Source organism: Heterodontus francisci, chromosome 31, assembly GCF_036365525.1.
Source record: "Heterodontus francisci isolate sHetFra1 chromosome 31, sHetFra1.hap1, whole genome shotgun sequence".
Classification (NCBI taxonomy): domain Eukaryota; kingdom Metazoa; phylum Chordata; class Chondrichthyes; order Heterodontiformes; family Heterodontidae; genus Heterodontus; species Heterodontus francisci.
Window position 1 is genome coordinate 10040802 of NC_090401.1, and position 23121 is coordinate 10063922.

Consider the following 23121-nt stretch of genomic DNA (forward strand, 5'->3'; position numbering starts at 1 on the left):
GTTTTTGTGGGATATCGAGTTCTGTACATACACACTCTTACTGTTTTGGTGGGATATCGAGTTCTGTACATACACACTCTTACTGTTTTTGTAGGATATCGAGTTCTGTACATACACACTCTTACTGTTTTTGTGTGATATAGAGTTCTGTACATACACACTCTTACTGTTTTGGTGGGATATAGAGTTCTGTCCATACACACTCTTACAATTTTGGTGAGATATAGAGTTCTGTACATACACACTCTTACTGTTTTGTGGGATATCGAGTTCTGTACATACACACTCTTACTGTTTTGTTGGGATATAGAGTTCTGTACATACACACTCTTACTGTTTTGGTGGGATATGGAGTTCTGTACATACACACTATTACCGTTTTGGTGGGATATGGAGTTCTGTACATGCACACTCTTACTGTTTTGGTGGGATATAGAGTTCTGTACATACACACTCTTCATGTTTTTGTGGGCTATCGAGTTCTGTACATACACACTCTGACTGTTTTGGTGGGATATAGAGTTCTGTACATGCACACTCTTACTGTTTTGGTGGGATATAGAGTTCTGTACATACACACTCTTACTGTTTTTGTGGGAAATCGAGTTCTGTACATACACACTCTTACTGTTTTGGTGGGATATAGAGTTCTGTACATACACACTCTTACTGTTTTTGTGGGATATCGAGTTCTGTACATACACACTCTTACTGTTTTTGTGGGATATCGAGTTCTGTACATACACACTCTTACTGTTTTGGTGGGATAGTGAGTTCTGTCCAAACACACTCTTACTGTTTTTGTGTGATATAGAGTTCTGTACATACACACTCTTACTGTTTTGGTGAGATAGCGAGTTCTGTCCATACACACTCTTACTGTTTTGGTGGGATAGCGAGTTCTGTACAAACACACTCTTACTGTTTTTGTGGGATATCGAGTTCTGTACATACACACTCTTAATGTTTTGGTGGGATATCGAGTTCTGTACATACACACTCTTACTGTTTTTGTAGGATATCGAGTTCTGTACATACACACTCTTACTGTTTTTGTGTGATATAGAGTTCTGTACATACACACTCTTACTGTTTTGTTGGGATATAGAGTTCTGTACATACACACTCTTACTGTTTTGATGGGATATAGAGTTCTGTCCATACACACTCTTACTATTTTGGTGAGATATAGAGTTCTGTACATACACACTCTTCCTGTATTTGTGGGATATCGAGTTCTGTACATACACACTCTTCATGTTTTGTTGGGATATAGAGTTCTGTACATACACACTCTTACTGTTTTGGTGGGATATGGAGTTCTGTACATACACACTCTTAATGTTTTTGTGGGATATCGAGTTCTGTACATACACACTCTTCCTGTTTTTGTGGGATACAGAGTTCTGTGCATACACACTCTTACTGTTTTTGTGGGATATCGAGTTCTGTACATACACACTCTTACTGTTTTTGTGGGATATAGATTTCTGTGCATACACACTCTTACTGTTTTTGTGGGATATCGAGTTCTGTACATACACACTCTTACTGTTTTTGTGGGATATAGATTTCTGTACGTACAGACTCTTACTGTTTTTGTGGGATAGCGAGTTCTGTACATACACACTCTTACTGTTTTTGTGGGATATCAAGTTCTGTACATACACACTCTAAATGTTTTTGTGTGATATAGAGTTCTGTACATGCACACTCTTACTGTTTTGGTGGGATATGGAGTTCTGTACATACACACTCTTACTGTTTTAGTAGGATATCGAGTTCTGTACATACACACTCTTACTGTTTTTGTAGGATATCGAGTTCTGTACATACACACTCTTACTGTTTTTGTGTGATATCGAGTTCTGTACAGACACACTCTTACTGTTTTTGTGGGATATCGAGTTCAGTACATACACACTCTTAATGTTTTGGTGGGATATCGAGTTCTGTACATACACACTCTTACTGTTTTGGTGGGATATCGAGTTCTGTACATACACACTCTTACTGTTTTTGTGTGATATAGAATTCTGTACATACACACTCTTACTGTTTTGGTGGAATATAGAGTTCTGTACATACACACTCTTACTGTTTTGGTGGGATATAGAGTTCTGTACATACACACTCTTTCTGTTTTTGTGGGATATCAAGTTCTGTACATACACACTCTTCCTGTTTTTGTGGGATATCCAGTTCTGTACATACACACTCTTCATGTTTTTGTGTGCTATCGAGTTCTGTACGTACACACTCTTACTGTTTTGGTGGGATATCGAGTTCTGTACATACACACTCTTACTGTTTTGGTGGGATATAGAGTTCTGTACAGACACACTCTTCATGTTTTTGTGGGCTATCGAGTTCTGTACATACACACTCTTACTGTTTTTGTGGGATATAGAGTTCTGTACATACAAACTCTTAATGTTTTTGTGGGATATCGAGTTCTGTCCATACACACTCTTACTATTTTGGTGAGATATAGAGTTCTGTACATACACACTCTTAAAGTTTTGGTGGGATAGTGAGTTCTGTACAAACACACTCTTACTGTTTTTGTGGGATATCGAGTTCTGTACATACACACTCTTACTGTTTTGGTGGGATATCGAGTTCTGTACATACACACTCTTACTGTTTTTGTAGGATATCGAGTTCTGTACATACACACTCTTACTGGTTTTGTGTGATATAGAGTTCTGTACATACACACTCTTACTGTTTTGTTGGGATATAGAGTTCTGTGCATACACACTCTTACTGTTTTGGTGGGATATAGAGTTCTGTACATACACACTCTTCATGTTTTCGTGGGCTATCGAGTTCTGTCCATACACACTCTTACTGTTTTTGTGGGATATCAAGTTCTGTACATACACACTCTTCCTGTTTTTGTGGGATATCAAGTTCTGTACATACACACTCTTCCTGTTTTTGTGGGCTATCGAGTTCTGTACGTCCACACTCTTACTATTTTGGTGAGATATAGAGTTCTGTACATACACACTCTTACTGTTTTTGTGGGATATCGAGTTCTGTACATACACACTCTTCCTGTTTTGTTGGGATATAGAGTTCTGTACATACACACTCTTACTGTTTTGGTGGGATGTGGAGTTCTGTACCTACACACTATTACCGTTTTGGTGTGATATAGAGTTCTGTACATACACACTCTTACTGTTTTGGTGGGATATAGAGTTCTGTACATGCACACTCTTACTGTTTTGGTGGGATATAGAGTTCTGTACATACACACTCTTACTGTTTTGGTGGGATATAGAGTTCTGTACAAACACACTCTTACTGTTCTGGTGGGATTTCGAGTTCTGTACATACACACTCTTACTGTTTTGGTGGGATATCGAGTTCTGTACATACACACTCTTACTGTTTTGGTGGGATATCGAGTTCTGTACATACACACTCTTCATGTTTTTGTGGGCTATCGAGTTCTGTCCATACACACTCTTCCTGTTTTTGTGGGAGGTTGAGTTCTGTACATACACACTCTTCCTGTTTTGTTGGGATATAGAGTTCTGTACATACACACGCTTACTGTTTTGGTGGGATATGGAGTTCTGTACATACACACTATTACCGTTTTGGTGTGATATTGAGTTCTGTACATACACACTCTTACTGTTTTGGTGGGATATAGAGTTCAGTACATCCACACTCTTACTGTTTTGGTGGGATATAGAGTTCTGTACATACACACTCTTACTGTTTTGGTGGGATATAGAGTTCTGTACATACACACTCTTCATGTTTTTGTGGGCTATCGAGTTCTGTACATACACACTCTTACTGTTTTTGTGGGATTTCAAGTTCTGTACATACACACTCTTCCTGTTTTTGTGAGATATCGAGTTCTGTACATACACACTCTTATTGTTTTTGTGGGATATCAAGTTCTGTACATACACACTCCTGCTGTTTTTGTGGGATATCGAGTTCTGTATATACACACTCTTACTGTTTTTGTGGGATATAGAGTTCTGTACATACACACTCTTAATGTTTTTGTGAGATATCGAGTTCTGTACATACACACTCACTGTTTTTGTGGGATATCGCTTTCTGTACATACACACTCTTACTGTTTTTGTGGGATATAGAGTTCTGTACATACACACTCTTCCTGTTTTTGTGTGATATCGAGTTCTGTACATACACACTCTGCCTGATTTTGAGGCATATCGAGTTCTGTACATACACACTCTTACTGTTTTTGTGGGATATCGAGTTCTGTACATACACACTCTTACTGTTTATGTGTGATATAGAGTTCTGTACATACACACTCTTACTGTTTTGGTGGGATATAGAGTTCTGGACATACACGCTCTAACTGTTTTGGTGGGATAGCGAGTTCTGTACATACACACTCTTACTGTTTTGGTGGGATAGCGAGTTCTGTACATACACTCTCTTACTGTTTTTGTGGGATATCGAGTTCTGTACAAACACACTCTTACTGTTTTGGTGGGATTTCGAGTTCTGTACATACACACTCTTACTGTTTTGGTGGGATATCGAGTTCTGTACATACACACTCTTACTGTTTTGGTGGGATATCGAGTTCTGTACATACACACTCTTTATGTTTTTGTGGGCTATCGAGTTCTGTACATACACACTCTTACTGTTTTTGTGGGATATCAAGTTCTGTACATACACACTCTTCCTGTTTTTGTGGGATATCGAGTTCTGTACATACACACTCTTATTGTTTTTGTGGGATATCAAGTTCTGTACATACACACTCTTCCTGTTTTTGTGGGATATAGAGTTCTGTACATACACACTCTTCCTGTTTTTGTGGGATATCGAGTTCTGTACATACACACTCTACTGTTTTTGTGGGATATCGAGTTCTGTACATACACACTCTTACTGTTTTTGTGGGATATCGAGTTCTGTTCAGACACACTCTTACTGTTTTTGTGGGATATCGAGTTCTGTACATACACACTCTTACTGTTTTTGTGGGATATCGAGTTCTGTACATACACACTCTTGCTGTTTTGGTGGGATGTGGAGTTCTGTACCTACACACTATTACCGTTTTGGTGTGATATAGAGTTCTGTACATGCACACTCTTACTGTTTTGGTGGGATATAGAGTTCTGTACATACACACTCTTACTGTTTTGATGGGATATAGAGTTCTGTACAAACACACTCTTACTGTTTTGGTGGGATTTCGAGTTCTGTACATACACACTCTTACTGTTTTGGTGGGATATCGAGTTCTGTACATACACACTCTTACTGTTTTGGTGGGATATAGAGTTCTGTACAGACACACTCTTCATGTTTTTGTGGGCTATCGAGTTCTGTACATACACACTCTTACTGTTTTTGTGGGATATCAAGTTCTGTACATACACACTCTTCCTGTTTTTGTGGGATATCGAGTTCTGTACATACACACTCTTATTGTTTTTGTGGGATATCAAGTTCTGTACATACACACTCTTCCTGTTTTTGTGGGATATCGAGTTCTGTACAGACACACTCTTACTGTTTTTGTGGGATATCGAGTTCTGTACATACACACTCTTACTGTTTTGGTGGGATATCGAGTTCTGTACATACACACTCTTACTGTTTTGGTGGGATATCGAGTTCTGTACATACACACTCTTACTGTTTTTGTGTGATATAGAATTCTGTACATACACACTCTTACTGTTTTGGTGGGATATAGAGTTCTGTACATACACACTCTTACTGTTTTGGTGGGAGATAGAGCTCTGTACATACACACTCTTACTGTTTTTGTGGGATATCAAGTTCTGTACAGACACACTCTTCCTGTTTTTCTGGGATATCCAGTTCTGTATATACACACTCTTCATGTTTTTGTGGGCTATCGAGTTCTGTACGTACACACTCTTACTGTTTTGGTGGGATATCGAGTTCTGTACATACACACTCTTACTTTTTTGGTGGGATATAGAGTTCTGTACAGACACACTCTTCATGTTTTTGTGGGCTATCGAGTTCTGTACGTCCACACTCTTACTGTTTTGGTGGGATATCGAGTTCTGTACATACACACTCTTACTGTTTTGCTGGGATATAGAGTTCTGTACAGACACACTCTTCATGTTTTTGTGGGCTATCGAGTTCTGTACATACACACTCTTACTGTTTTTGTGGGATATAGAGTTCTGTACATACAAACTCTTAATGTTTTTGTGGGATATCGAGTTCTGTCCATACACACTCTTACTATTTTGGTGAGATATAGAGTTCTGTACATACACACTCTTACTGTTTTGGTGGGATGTGGAGTTCTGTACCTACACACTATTACCGTTTTGGTGTGATATAGAGTTCTGTACATACACACTCTTACTGTTTTGGTGGGATATAGAGTTCTGTACATGCACACTCTTACTGTTTTGGTGGGATATAGAGTTCTGTACATACACACTCTTACTGTTTTGGTGGGATATAGAGTTCTGTACAAACACACTCTTACTGTTCTGGTGGGATTTCGAGTTCTGTACATACACACTCTTACTGTTTTGGTGGGATATCGAGTTCTGTACATACACACTCTTACTGTTTTGGTGGGATATCGAGTTCTGTACATACACACTCTTCATGTTTTTGTGGGCTATCGAGTTCTGTCCATACACACTCTTCCTGTTTTTGTGGGAGGTTGAGTTCTGTACATACACACTCTTCCTGTTTTGTTGGGATATAGAGTTTTGTACATACACACGCTTACTGTTTTGGTGGGATATGGAGTTCTGTACATACACACTATTACCGTTTTGGTGTGATATTGAGTTCTGTACATACACACTCTTACTGTTTTGGTGGGATATAGAGTTCAGTACATCCACACTCTTACTGTTTTGGTGGGATATAGAGTTCTGTACATACACACTCTTACTGTTTTGGTGGGATATAGAGTTCTGTACATACACACTCTTCATGTTTTTGTGGGCTATCGAGTTCTGTACATACACACTCTTACTGTTTTTGTGGGATTTCAAGTTCTGTACATACACACTCTTCCTGTTTTTGTGAGATATCGAGTTCTGTACATACACACTCTTATTGTTTTTGTGGGATATCAAGTTCTGTACATACACACTCCTGCTGTTTTTGTGGGATATCGAGTTCTGTATATACACACTCTTACTGTTTTTGTGGGATATAGAGTTCTGTACATACACACTCTTAATGTTTTTGTGAGATATCGAGTTCTGTACATACACACTCACTGTTTTTGTGGGATATCGCTTTCTGTACATACACACTCTTACTGTTTTTGTGGGATATAGAGTTCTGTACATACACACTCTTCCTGTTTTTGTGTGATATCGAGTTCTGTACATACACACTCTGCCTGATTTTGAGGGATATCGAGTTCTGTACATACACACTCTTCCTGTTTTTGTGGGATATCGAGTTCTGTACATACACACTCTTACTGTTTTTGTGGGATATCGAGTTCTGTACATACACACTCTTACTGTTTATGTGTGATATAGAGTTCTGTACATACACACTCTTACTGTTTTGGTGGGATATAGAGTTCTGGACATACACGCTCTAACTGTTTTGGTGGGATAGCGAGTTCTGTACATACACACTCTTACTGTTTTGGTGGGATAGCGAGTTCTGTACATACACTGTCTTACTGTTTTTGTGGGATATCGAGTTCTGTACAAACACACTCTTACTGTTTTGGTGGGATTTCGAGTTCTGTACATACACACTCTTACTGTTTTGGTGGGATATCGAGTTCTGTACATACACACTCTTACTGTTTTGGTGGGATATCGAGTTCTGTACATACACACTCTTTATGTTTTTGTGGGCTATCGAGTTCTGTACATACACACTCTTACTGTTTTTGTGGGATATCAAGTTCTGTACATACACACTCTTCCTGTTTTTGTGGGATATCGAGTTCTGTACATACACACTCTTATTGTTTTTGTGGGATATCAAGTTCTGTACATACACACTCTTCCTGTTTTTGTGGGATATAGAGTTCTGTACATACACACTCTTCCTGTTTTTGTGGGATATCGAGTTCTGTACATACACACTCTACTGTTTTTGTGGGATATCGAGTTCTGTACATACACACTCTTACTGTTTTTGTGGGATATCGAGTTCTGTTCAGACACACTCTTACTGTTTTTGTGGGATATCGAGTTCTGTACATACACACTCTTACTGTTTTTGTGGGATATCGAGTTCTGTACATACACACTCTTGCTGTTTTGGTGGGATGTGGAGTTCTGTACCTACACACTATTACCGTTTTGGTGTGATATAGAGTTCTGTACATGCACACTCTTACTGTTTTTGTGGGATATAGAGTTCTGTACATACACACTCTTACTGTTTTGATGGGATATAGAGTTCTGTACAAACACACTCTTACTGTTTTGGTGGGATTTCGAGTTCTGTACATACACACTCTTACTGTTTTGGTGGGATATCGAGTTCTGTACATACACACTCTTACTGTTTTGGTGGGATATAGAGTTCTGTACATACACACTCTTACTGTTTTGGTGGGATATCGAGTTCTGTACATACACACTCTTACTGTTTTTGTGGGATATCAAGTTCTGTACATACACACTCTTCCTGTTTTTGTGGGATATCGAGTTCTGTACATACACACTCTTATTGTTTTTGTGGGATATCAAGTTCTGTACATACACACTCTTCCTGTTTTTGTGGGATATAGAGTTCTGTACATACACACTCTTCCTGTTTTTGTGGGATATCGAGTTCTGTACATACACACTCTTACTATTTTTGTGGGATATCGAGTTCTGTACATACACACTCTTACTGTTTTTGTGGGATATCGAGTTCTGTACAGACACACTCTTACTGTTTTTGTGGGATATCGAGTTCTGTACATACACACTCTTACTGTTTTGGTGGGATATCGAGTTCTGTACATACACACTCTTACTGTTTTGGTGGGATATCGAGTTCTGTACATACACACTCTTACTGTTTTTGTGTGATATAGAATTCTGTACATACACACTCTTACTGTTTTGGTGGGATATAGAGTTCTGTACATACACACTCTTACTGTTTTGGTGGGAGATAGAGTTCTGTACATACACACTCTTACTGTTTTTGTGGGATATCAAGTTCTGTACAGACACACTCTTCCTGTTTTTCTGGGATATCCAGTTCTGTACATACACACTCTTCATGTTTTTGTGGGCTATCGAGTTCTGTACGTACACACTCTTACTGTTTTGGTGGGATATCGAGTTCTGTACATACACACTCTTACTGTTTTGGTGGGATATAGAGTTCTGTACAGACACACTCTTCATGTTTTTGTGGGCTATCGAGTTCTGTACGTCCACACTCTTACTGTTTTGGTGGGATATCGAGTTCTGTACATACACACTCTTACTGTTTTGCTGGGATATAGAGTTCTGTACAGACACACTCTTCATGTTTTTGTGGGCTATCGAGTTCTGTACATACACACTCTTACTGTTTTTGTGGGATATAGAGTTCTGTACATACAAACTCTTAATGTTTTTCTGGGATATCGAGTTCTGTCCATACACACTCTTACTATTTTGGTGAGATATAGAGTTCTGTACATATACACTCTTACTGTTTTTGTGGGATATCAAGTTCTGTACATACACCCTCTTCCTGTTTTGTTGGGATATAGAGTTCTGTACATACACACTCTTGCTGTTTTGGTGGGATGTGGAGTTCTGTACCTACACACTATTACCGTTTTGGTGTGATGTAGAGTTCTGTACATACACACTCTTACTGTTTTGGTGGGATATAGAGTTCTGTACATGCACACTCTTACTGTTTTGGTGGGATATAGAGTTCTGTACATACACACTCTTACTGTTTTGATGGGATATAGAGTTCTGTACATACACACTCTTACTGTTTTGGTGGGATATAGAGTTCTGTACATGCACACTCTTACTGTTTTGGTGGGATATAGAGTTCTGTACATGCACACTCTTACTGTTTTGGTGGGATATAGAGTTCTGTACATACACACTCTTACTGTTTTGGTGGGATTTCGAGTTCTGTACATACACACTCTTACTGTTTTGGTGGGATATCGAGTTCTGTACATACACACTCTTACTGTTTTGGTGGGATATCGAGTTCTGTACATACACACTCTTATTGTTTTTGTGGGATATCAAGTTCTGTACAGACACACTCTTCATGTTTTTGTGGGCTATCGAGTTCTGTACATACACACTCTTACTGTTTTTGTGGGATATCAAGTTCTGTACATACACACTCTTCCTGTTTTTGTGGGATATCGAGTTCTGTACATACACACTCTTATTGTTTTTGTGGGATATCAAGTTCTGTACATACACACTCTTCCTGTTTTTGTGGGATATAGAGTTCTGTACATACACACTCTTCCTGTTTTTGTGGGATATAGAGTTCTGTACATACACACTCTTACTATTTTTGTGGGATATCGAGTTCTGTACATACACACTCTTACTGTTTTTGTGGGATATCGAGTTCTGTACAGACACACTCTTACTGTTTTTGTGGGATATCGAGTTCAGTACATACACACTCTTACTGTTTTGGTGGGATATCGAGTTCTGTACATACACACTCTTACTGTTTTGGTGGGATATCGAGTTCTGTACATACACACTCTTACTGTTTTTGTGTGATATAGAATTCTGTACATACACACTCTTACTGTTTTGGTGGGATATAGAGTTCTGTACATACACACTCTTACTGTTTTGGTGGGATATAGAGTTCTGTACATACACACTCTTACTGTTTTTGTGGGATATCAAGTTCTGTACATACACACTCTTCCTGTTTTTGTGGGATATAGAGTTCTGTACATACAAACTCTTAATGTTTTTGTGGGATATCGAGTTCTGTCCATACACACTCTTACTATTTTGGTGAGATATAGAGTTCTGTACATACACACTCTTACTGTTTTGGTGGGATAGCGAGTTCTGTACAAACACACTCTTACTGTTTTTGTGGGATATCGAGTTCTGTACATACACACTCTTACTGTTTTGGTGGGATATCGAGTTCTGTACATACACACTCTTACTGTTTTTGTAGGATATCGAGTTCTGTACATACACACTCTTACTGTTTTTGTGTGATATAGAGTTCTGTACATACACACTCGTACTGTTTTGTTGGGATATAGAGTTCTGTACATACACACTCTTACTGTTTTGGTGGGATATAGAGTTCTGTACATACACTCTCTTCATGTTTTCGTGGGCTATCGAGTTCTGTCCATACACACTCTTACTGTTTTTGTGGGATATCAAGTTCTGTACATACACACTCTTCCTGTTTTTGTGGGATATCAAGTTCTGTACATACACACTCTTCATGTTTTTGTGGGCTATCGAGTTCTGTACGTCCACACTCTTACTATTTTGGTGAGATATAGAGTTCTGTACATACACACTCTTACTGTTTTTGTGGGATATCGAGTTCTGTACATACACACTCTTCCTGTTTTGTTGGGATATAGAGTTCTGTACATACACACTCTTACTGTTTTGGTGGGATGTGGAGTTCTGTACCTACACACTATTACCGTTTTGGTGTGATATAGAGTTCTGTACATACACACTCTTACTGTTTTGGTGGGATATAGAGTTCTGTACATGCACACTCTTACTGTTTTGGTGGGATATAGAGTTCTGTACATACACACTCTTACTGTTTTGGTGGGATATAGAGTTCTGTACAAACACACTCTTACTGTTTTGGTGGGATTTCGAGTTCTGTACATACACACTCTTACTGTTTTGGTGGGATATCGAGTTCTGTACATACACACTCTTACTGTTTTGGTGGGATATCGAGTTCTGTACATACACACTCTTCATGTTTTTGTGGGCTATCGAGTTCTGTACATACACACTCTTACTGTTTTTGTGGGATATCAAGTTCTGTACATACACATTCTTCCTGTTTTTGTGGGATATCGAGTTCTGTACATACACACTCTTATTGTTTTTGTGGGATATCAAGTTCTGTACATACACACTCTTCCTGTTTTTGTGGGATATAGAGTTCTGTACATACACACTCTTCCTGTTTTTGTGGGATATCGAGTTCTGTACATACACACACTACTGTTTTTGTGGGATATCGAGTTCTGTACATACACACTCTTACTGTTTTTGTGGGATATCGAGTTCTGTTCAGACACACTCTTACTGTTTTTGTGGGATATCGAGTTCTGTACATACACACTCTTACTGTTTTTGTGGGATATCGAGTTCTGTACATACACACTCTTACTGTTTTGGTGGGATATCGAGTTCTGTACATACACACTCTTACTGTTTTGGTGGGATATCGAGTTCTGTACATACACACTCTTACTGTTTTTGTGTGATATAGAATTCTGTACATACACACTCTTACTGTTTTGGTGGGATATAGAGTTCTGTACATACACACTCTTGCTGTTTTGGTGGGATATAGAGTTCTGTACATACACACTCTTACTGTTTTTGTGGGATATCAAGTTCTGTACATACACACTCTTCCTGTTTTTGTGGGATATCCAGTTCTGTACATACACACTCTTCATGTTTTTGTGGGCTATCGAGTTCTGTACGTACACACTCTTCCTGTTTTGGTGGGATATCGAGTTCTGTACATACACACTCTTACTGTTTTGCTGGGATATAGAGTTCTGTACAGAAACACTCTTCATGATTTTGTGGGCTATCGAGTTCTGTACATACACACTCTTACTGTTTTTGTGGGATATAGAGTTCTGTACATACAAACTCTTAATGTTTTTGTGGGATATCGAGTTCTGTCCATACACACTCTTACTATTTTGGTGAGATATAGAGTTCTGTACATACACACTCTTCCTGTTTTTGTGGGAGGTCGAGTTCTGTACATACACACTCTTCCTGTTTTGTTGGGATATAGAGTTTTGTACATACACACGCTTACTGTTTTGGTGGGATATGGAGTTCTGTACATACACACTATTACCGTTTTGGTGTGATATTGAGTTCTGTACATACACACTCTTACTGTTTTGGTGGGATATAGAGTTCAGTCCATACACACTCTTACTGTTTTGGTGGGATATAGAGTTCTGTACATACACACTCTTACTGTTTTGGTGGGATATAGAGTTCTGTACATACACACTCTTCATCTTTTTGTGGGCTATCGAGTTCTGTACATACACACTCTTACTGTTTTTGTGGGATTTCAAGTTCTGTACATACACACTCTTCCTGTTTTTGTGGGATATCGAGTTCTGTACATACACACTCTTATTGTTTTTGTGGGATATCAAGTTCTGTACATACACACTCCTGCTGTTTTTGTGGGATATCGAGTTCTGTATATACACACTCTTACTGTTTTTGTGGGATATAGAGTTCTGTACATCCACACTCTTACTGTTTTTGTGAGATATCGAGTTCTGTACATACACACTCTTACTGTTTTTGTGGGATATCGCTTTCTGTACATACACACTCTTACTGTTTTTGTGGGATATAGAGTTCTGTACATACACACTCTTCCTGTTTTTGTGTGATATCGAGTTCTGTACATACACACTCTGCCTGATTTTGAGGGATATCGAGTTCTGTACATACACACTCTTCCTGTTTTTGTGGGATATCGAGTTCTGTACATACACACTCTTACTGTTTATGTGTGATATAGAGTTCTGTACATACACACTCTTACTGTTTTGGTGGGATATAGAGTTCTGGACATACACGCTCTAACTGTTTTGGTGGGATAGCGAGTTCTGTACATACACACTCTTACTGTTTTGGTGGGATAGCGAGTTCTGTACATACACTCTCTTACTGTTTTTGTGGGATATCGAGTTCTGTACATACACACTCTTCCTGTTTTGGTGGGATATGGAGTTCTGTACATACACACTCTTTCTGTTTTTGTGGGATATAGAGTTCTGTACATACACACTCTTACTGTTTTGGTGGGATATGGAGTTCTGTACATACACACTCTTACTGTTTTTGTGGGATATCTAGTTCTGTACATACACACTCTTACTGTTTTTGTGGGATATCGAGTTATGTACATACACACTCTTACTGTTTTTGTGGGATATAGAGTTCTGTACATACACACTCTTACCGTTTTGGTGGGATAGCGAGTTCTGTACATACACACTCTTACTGTTTTTGTGGGATATAGAGTTCTGTACATACACACTCTTACTGTTTTGGTGGGATAGCGAGTTCTGTACATACACACTCTTACTGTTTTGGTGGGATATCGAGTTCTGTATATACACACTCTTCCTGTTTTTGTGGGATATCGAGTTCTGTACATACACACTCTTCCTGTTTTTGTGGGATATCGAGTTCTGTACATACACACTCTTACTGTTTTTGTGGGATATAGAATTCTGTACATACACACTCTTACTGTTTTTGTGTGATATAGAGTTCTGTACATACACACTCTTACTGTTTTTGTGGGATATAGAATTCTGTACATCCACGCTCTAACTGTTTTGGTGGGATATCGAGTTCTGTCCATACACACTCTTCCTGTTTTTGTGGGATGTCGAGTTCTGTACATACACACTCTTCCTGTTTTTGTGGGATATCGAGTTCTGTACATACACACTCTTACTGTTTTTGTGGGATATCGAGTTCTGTACATACACACTCTTACTGTTTCTGTGGGATATCGAGTTCTGGACATACACACTCTTACTGTTTTTGTGGGATATCGAGTTCTGTACATACACGCTCTTACTGTTTATGTGTGATATAGAGTTCTGTACATACACACTCTTACTGTTTTGGTGGGATATAGAGTTCTGGACATACACGCTCGAACTGTTATGGTGGGATAGCGAGTTCTGTTCATACACTCTCTTACTGTTTTTGTGGGATATCGAGTTCTGTACATACACACTCTTCCTGTTTTGGTGGGATATGGAGTTCTGTACATACACACTCTTTCTGTTTTTGTGGGATATAGAGTTCTGTACATACACACTCTTACTGTTTTTGTGGGATATCGAGTTATGTACATACACACTCTTACTGTTTTTGTGGGATATAGAGTTCTGTACATACACACTCTTACTGTTTTGGTGGGATAGCGAGTTCTGTACATACACACTCTTACTGTTTTTGTGGGATATAGAGTTCTGTACATACACACTCTTACTGTTTTGGTGGGATAGCGAGTTCTGTACATACACACTCTTACTGTTTTGGTGGGATATCGAGTTCTGTATATACACACTCTTCCTGTTTTTGTGGGATATCGAGTTCTGTACATACACACTCTTACTGTTTTTGTGGGATATCGAGTTCTGTACATACACACTCTTACTGTTTTTGTGTGATATAGAATTCTGTACATACACACTCTTACTGTTTTTGTGGGATATACAGTTCTGTACATACACACTCTTACTGTTTTTGTGGGATATAGAATTCTGTACATCCACGCTCTAACTGTTTTGGTGGGATATCGAGTTCTGTCCATACACACTCTTCCTGTTTTTGTGGGATGTCGAGTTCTGTACATACACACTCTTCCTGTTTTTGTGGGATATCGAGTTCTGTACATACACACTCTTACTGTTTTTGTGGGATATCGAGTTCTGTCCATGCACACTCTTCCTGTTTTTGTGGGATATCGAGTTCTGTACATACACACTCTTACTGTTTTTGTGGGATATCAAGTTCTGTACATACACACTCTTACTGTTTTTGTGGGATATCGAGTTCTGTACATACACACTCTTACTGTTTTTCTGGGATATAGAATTCAGTACATCCACGCTCTCACTGTTTTGGTGGGATATCGAGTTCTGTCCATACACACTCTTCCTGTTTTTGTGGGATCTCGAGTTCTGTACATACACACTCTTCCTGTTTTTGTGGGATATCGAGTTCTGTACATACACACTCTTACTGTTTCTGTGGGATATCAAGTTCTGTACATACACACTCTTACTGTTTTGGTGGGATAGCGATTTCTGTACATACACACTCTTACTGTTTTGGTGGGATATCAAGTTCTTACTGTTTTTGTGGGATATAGAGTTCTGTACATACACACTCTTACTGTTTTTGTGGGATATAGAGTTCTGTACATACACACTCTTACTGTTTTGGTGTGATATCGAGTTCTGTACATCCACATTCTTACTGTTTTGGTGTGATATAGAGTTCTGTACATACACACTCTTACTGTTTTTGTGGGATATCGAGTTCTGTACATGCACACTCTTACTGTTTTTGTGGGATATAGAGTTCTGTACATATACACTCTTACTGTTTTTGTGTGATATAGAGTTCTGTACATACTCACTCTTCCTGTTTTTGTGGGATATAGAGTTCTGTACATGCACACTCTTCCTGTTTTTGTGGGATATCGAGTTCTGTCCATGCACACTCTTCCTGTTTTTGTGGGATGTCGAGTTCTGTACATACACACTCTTCCTGTTTTTGTGGGATATCGAGTTCTGTACATACACACTCTTACTGTTTTTGTGGGATATCGAGTTCTGTCCATGCACACTCTTCCTGTTTTTGTGGGATATCGAGTTCTGTACATACACACTCTTACTGTTTTTGTGGGATATCAAGTTCTGTACATACACACTCTTACTGTTTTTGTGGGATATCGAGTTCTGTACATACACACTCTTACTGTTTTTGTGGGATATAGTGTTCTGTACATACACACTCTTACTGTTTTGGTGTGATATAGAGTTCTGTACATCCACATTCTTACTGTTTTGGTGTGATATAGAGTTCTGTACATACACACTCTTACTGTTTTTGTGGGATATCGAGTTCTGTACATGCACACTCTTACTGTTTTTGTGGGATATAGAGTTCTGTACATATACACTCTTACTGTTTTTGTGGGATATAGAGTTCTGTACATACACACTCTTCCTGTTTTTGTGGGATATAGAGTTCTGTACATGCACACTCTTCCTGTTTTTGTGGGATATCGAGTTCTGTCCATACACACTCTTCCTGTTTTTGTGGGATGTCGACTTCTGTACATACACACTCTTACTGTTTTGGTGGGATAGCGAGTTCTGTACATACACACTCTTACTGTTTTGGTGGGATATCGAGTTCTGTATATACACACTCTTACTGTTTTTGTGGGATATCGAGTTCTGTACATACACACTCTTACTGTTTTTGTGGGATATCAAGTTCTGTACATACACACTCTTACTGTTTTTGTGGGATATCGAGTTCTGTACATACACACTCTTACTGTTTTTGTGGGATATAGAGTTCTGTACATACGCACTCTTACTGTTTTGGTGTGATATAGAGTTCTGTACATCCACATTCTTACTGTTTTGGTGTGATATAGAGTTCTGTACATACACACTCTTACTGTTTTTGTGGGATATCGAGTTCTGTACATGCACACTCTTACTGTTTTTGTGGGATATAGAGTTCTGTACATACACACTCTTACTGTTTTTGTGGGATATCGAGTTCTGTACATACACACTCTTACTGTTTTTGTGGGATATAGAATTCTGTACATACACACTCTTACTGTTTTTGTGGGATATACAGTTCTGTACATACACACTCTTACTGTTTTTGTGGGATATAGAATTCTGTACATCCACGCTCTAACTGTTTTGGTGGGATATCGAGTTCTGTCCATACACACTCTTCCTGTTTTTGTGGGATATCGAGTTCTGTACGTACACACTCTTACTGTTTTTGTGGGATATCGAGTTCTGTACATACACACTCTTACTGTTTTTGTGGGATATCGAGTTCTGTACATACACACTCTTACTGTTTTTCTGGGATATAGAATTCTGTACATCCACGCTCTCACTGTTTTGGTGGGATATCGAGTTCTGTCCATACACACTCTTCCTGTTTTTGTGGGATGTCGAGTTCTGTACATACACACTCTTCCTGTTTTTGTGGGATATCGAGTTCTGTACATACACACTCTTACTGTTTCTGTGGGATATCAAGTTCTGTACATACACACTCTTACTGTTTTGGTGGGATAGCGATTTCTGTACATACACACTCTTACTGTTTTGGTGGGATATCAAGTTCTTACTGTTTTTGTGGGATATAGAGTTCTGTACATACACACTCTTACTGTTTTTGTGGGATATAGAGTTCTGTACATACACACTCTTACTGTTTTGGTGTGATATAGAGTTCTGTACATCCACATTCTTACTGTTTTGGTGTGATATAGAGTTCTGTACATACACACTCTTACTGTTTTTGTGGGATATCGAGTTCTGTACATGCACACTCTTACTGTTTTTGTGGGATATAGAGTTCTGTACATATACACTCTTACTGTTTTTGTGTGATATAGAGTTCTGTACATACACACTCTTCCTGTTTTTGTGGGATATAGAGTTCTGTACATGCACACTCTTCCTGTTTTTGTGGGATATCGAGTTCTGTCCATACACACTCTTCCTGTTTTTGTGGTATGTCGAGTTCTGTACATACACACTCTTCCTGTTTTTGTGGGATATCGAGTTCTGTACATGCACACTCTTACTGTTTTTGTGGGATATCGAGTTCTGTCCATGCACACTCTTCCTGTTTTTGTGGGATATCGAGTTCTGTACATACACACTCTTACTGTTTTTGTGGGATATCAAGTTCTGTACATACACACTCTTACTGTTTTTGTGGGATATCGAGTTCTGTACATACACACTCTTACTGTTTTTGTGGGATATAGAGTTCTGTACATACACACTCTTACTGTTTTGGTGTGATATAGAGTTCTGTACATCCACATTCTTACTGTTTTGGTGTGATATAGAGTTCTGTACATGCACACTCTTACTGTTTTTGTGGGATATCGAGTTCTGTACATGCACACTCTTACTGTTTTTGTGTGATATCGAGTTCTGTACATATACACTCTTACTGTTTTTGTGGGATATAGAGTTCTGTACATACACACTCTTCCTGTTTTTGTGGGATATAGAGTTCTGTACATGCACACTCTTCCTGTTTTTGTGGGATATCGAGTTCTGTCCATACACACTCTTCCTGTTTTTGTGGGATGTCAAGTTCTGTACATACACACTCTTCCTGTTTTTGTGGGATATCGAGTTCTGTACATACACACTCTTACTGTTTTTGTGGGATATCGAGTTCTGTACATGCACACTCTTACTGTTTTTGTGGGATATAGAGTTCTGTACATATACACTCTTACTGTTTTTGTGTGATATAGAGTTCTGTTCATGCACACTCTTCCTGTTTTTGTGGGATATAGAGTTCTGTACATGCACACTCTTCCTGTTTTTGTGGGATATAGAGTTCTGTACATACACACTCTTACTGTTTTGGTGGGATATCAAGTTCTTACTGTTTTTGTGGGATATAGAGTTCTGTACATACACACTCTTACTGTTTTTGTGGGATATAGAGTTCTGTACATACACACTCTTACTGTTTTGGTGTGATATAGAGTTCTGTACATCCACATTCTTACTGTTTTGGTGTGATATAGAGTTCTGTACATACACACTCTTACTGTTTTTGTGGGATATCGAGTTCTGTACATGCACACTCTTACTGTTTTTGTGGGATATAGAGTTCTGTACATATACACTCTTACTGTTTTTGTGTGATATAGAGTTCTGTACATACACACTCTTCCTGTTTTTGTGGGATATAGAGTTCTGTACATGCACACTCTTCCTGTTTTTGTGGGATATCGAGTTCTGTCCATACACACTCTTCCTGTTTTTGTGGTATGTCGAGTTCTGTACATACACACTCTTCCTGTTTTTGTGGGATATCGAGTTCTGTACATGCACACTCTTACTGTTTTTGTGGGATATCGAGTTCTGTCCATGCACACTCTTCCTGTTTTTGTGGGATATCGAGTTCTGTACATACACACTCTTACTGTTTTTGTGGGATATCAAGTTCTGTACATACACACTCTTACTGTTTTTGTGGGATATCGAGTTCTGTACATACACACTCTTACTGTTTTTGTGGGATATAGAGTTCTGTACATACACACTCTTACTGTTTTGGTGTGATATAGAGTTCTGTACATCCACATTCTTACTGTTTTGGTGTGATATAGAGTTCTGTACATGCACACTCTTACTGTTTTTGTGGGATATCGAGTTCTGTACATGCACACTCTTACTGTTTTTGTGTGATATCGAGTTCTGTACATATACACTCTTACTGTTTTTGTGGGATATAGAGTTCTGTACATACACACTCTTCCTGTTTTTGTGGGATATAGAGTTCTGTACATGCACACTCTTCCTGTTTTTGTGGGATATCGAGTTCTGTCCATACACACTCTTCCTGTTTTTGTGGGATGTCAAGTTCTGTACATACACACTCTTCCTGTTTTTGTGGGATATCGAGTTCTGTACATACACACTCTTACTGTTTTTGTGGGATATCGAGTTCTGTACATGCACACTCTTACTGTTTTTGTGGGATATAGAGTTCTGTACATATACACTCTTACTGTTTTTGTGTGATATAGAGTTCTGTTCATGCACACTCTTCCTGTTTTTGTGGGATATAGAGTTCTGTACATGCACACTCTTCCTGTTTTTGTGGGATATAGAGTTCTGTACATACACACTCTTACTGTTTTGGTGGGATATAGAGTTCTGTACATACATACCCTTGCTGTTTTTGAACAAGCGAATAATAGCAACCTGTGCATTTTTGTGCCATCATTTCTCCTCGTTGACAAAATAATTGTTCTGTTTTGACATTGACGCCGTGCAGCCAAAAAATTGCAAGACTAAAGTGATATATCTGGCCAGAAGCCAAACTAATTTAGTAATCCTTCCTGTGTCGCTGGGACTCTGGGCTTGGTGCAATGGGACATAAAGCCTGGCTCGGGTATAAAATTAAAACCCGACCCAGGCCCAAGTCCTTTAATCTTTTTAAATGCCCGACCCAACCCAAACCTGACACATGTAGTCGGGTTTGGTTGGGTAGCCAGGCGTTACTGCAGAGTGTGGAGTCCGGATTGCACGTTTCCTGCCTTTACGTCTGGAATGTTTATTCAGAGATTACTTCCCGGAGCAAGGCAGCACTGTCCACGTCCAGCCCGACCCGACCTGAGCCTCAATGCTGGAAGAGAGACCCGACCCAACCCAAACCCGACACATTTTGTTGGGTCTGGTCGGGTTTGAGTCGGGTAGCTACACTTTAATGGCACAGGCTTGTGCCTCCACTTGTACGTCAGGGACCTGAGTTGATATCCAACACAGGCTGACAATCTGAGCATCTCTTCCTTCTGTGGCCTATTAGGGGCTTTGTGAAATAATATTCAGCTGGTTTACTCCAGTTCCCAGTGAGTATGGTCACACAGCACAAACGGCCTCTATTTCAGCACTCCGGTCCTGTAATAGCAGTCTCATTCAGGGAAGTCACTGAAAATGTTAGTGGCAGGAATAGATAAGTAACACATGCAGTAAAAGGAGTTCTTTGTACATTGGAGCTAGTACTCATTGTTGGGGCAGTACAGAGGAAGATTTATTCTCAATCTGGTGTCAACCATGGCTTTAGTGGCAACACATTTACCATTTTTTTTCTTTCGTGGGATGAGGGCGATCCTGGCAAGGCCAACATTTGTTGCCCATCCCCATCATCAGCTTCTCAAGGGCAATAAATGGGCAATAAATGCTGGCCTAGCCAGTGAGGCCCACATCCCATGAATTAATAAAAACAAATTGTCCTTCAAAAGGTGGCGGTAACGTTTTCTTGAACTGCTGCATTCTATATGCTATAGGTACACCCACAATGTGGTTAGGGAGGGAGTTCCAGGATTTTGACCCAGCTACAGTGAAGGAATGGTGATATAGTTCCAAGTCAGGATGGTGTGTGCCTTGGAGGGGAACTTGCAGGTGGTGGTGTCCCCATGCATCTGCTGACCTTGTCCTTCTAGGCGGAAGAGGTCACGGGTTTGGAAGGTGATGTCTAAGGAGCCTTGGTGAGTTGTTGCAGTGCATCTTGTAGATGGGACACACTGCTGCCACTGTGCGTCGGTGGTGGAGGGAGTAAATGTTTAAGGTGGCAAATGGGGTGATGATCAAAAAAGTTGCTTTATCCTGGATGGTGTCGAGCTTCCTGACTGCTGTTGGAATGGCACTCATCCAGACAAGTGGAGAGTATTCCATCACACTCCTGACTTGTTCCTTGTAGATGGTGGACAGGCTTTGTTGAGTCAGGAGTTGAGTTACTTGCTGCAGAATTCCCAGCCTCTGACCTGCTCTTGTAGCCACAGTACTTATATGGCTGGTGTAAGGAAAACAACCCTAGCTTATCCAATCTTTCCTCGTAGCTGCAATTTTCAAGCTCTGGCAACATTCTTGTAAATCTCCTCTGTACTCTGTCCAGACCAATTATGTCCTTCCTGTAATGTGGTGACCAGAACTGTACGCAATACTCCAGCTATGGCCTAACCAGCGTTTTATATAATTCCAAAATTACATCCCTGATTTTGTATTCTATATCTTGGCCAATAAATGAAAGCGTTCCTTATGCCTTCTTCATCACTTTATCTACGTTTTTTATTTTTCTATAGATATAGCTCTTGGGATGAAAGGGATCAAAGGATATGGGGGGAAGCGGGAACAGCTTACTGAGTTGGATGATCAGATATGATCATACTGAATGGTGGAGCAGGCTCGAAGGGCTGAATGGCCTACTCCTGCTCCTATTTTCTATGTTTCTATCCTGCCACATTCAGGGACCTGTAGACATGCACTCCAAGCTCTCTCACTTCCTCTACCCCTCTCAATACCTCCTGTTTATTGTGTATTCCCTTGCTTTCTATGCCTTCCCCAAATGCATTACCTCACACTCCTCTGGATTGAATTCCATTTGCCACTTTTCCATCCACTCAACCAAACCATTGATATAACTCTGGAGTCTACAGCTACCCTCTTCACTATCAACTACACGGCCAATTTTTGTGTCATCTGCAAATTCCCAATCATGCCTCCCACATTTAAGTCCAAATCATTAATATATAACACAAACAGCAAGAGACCCACATTGA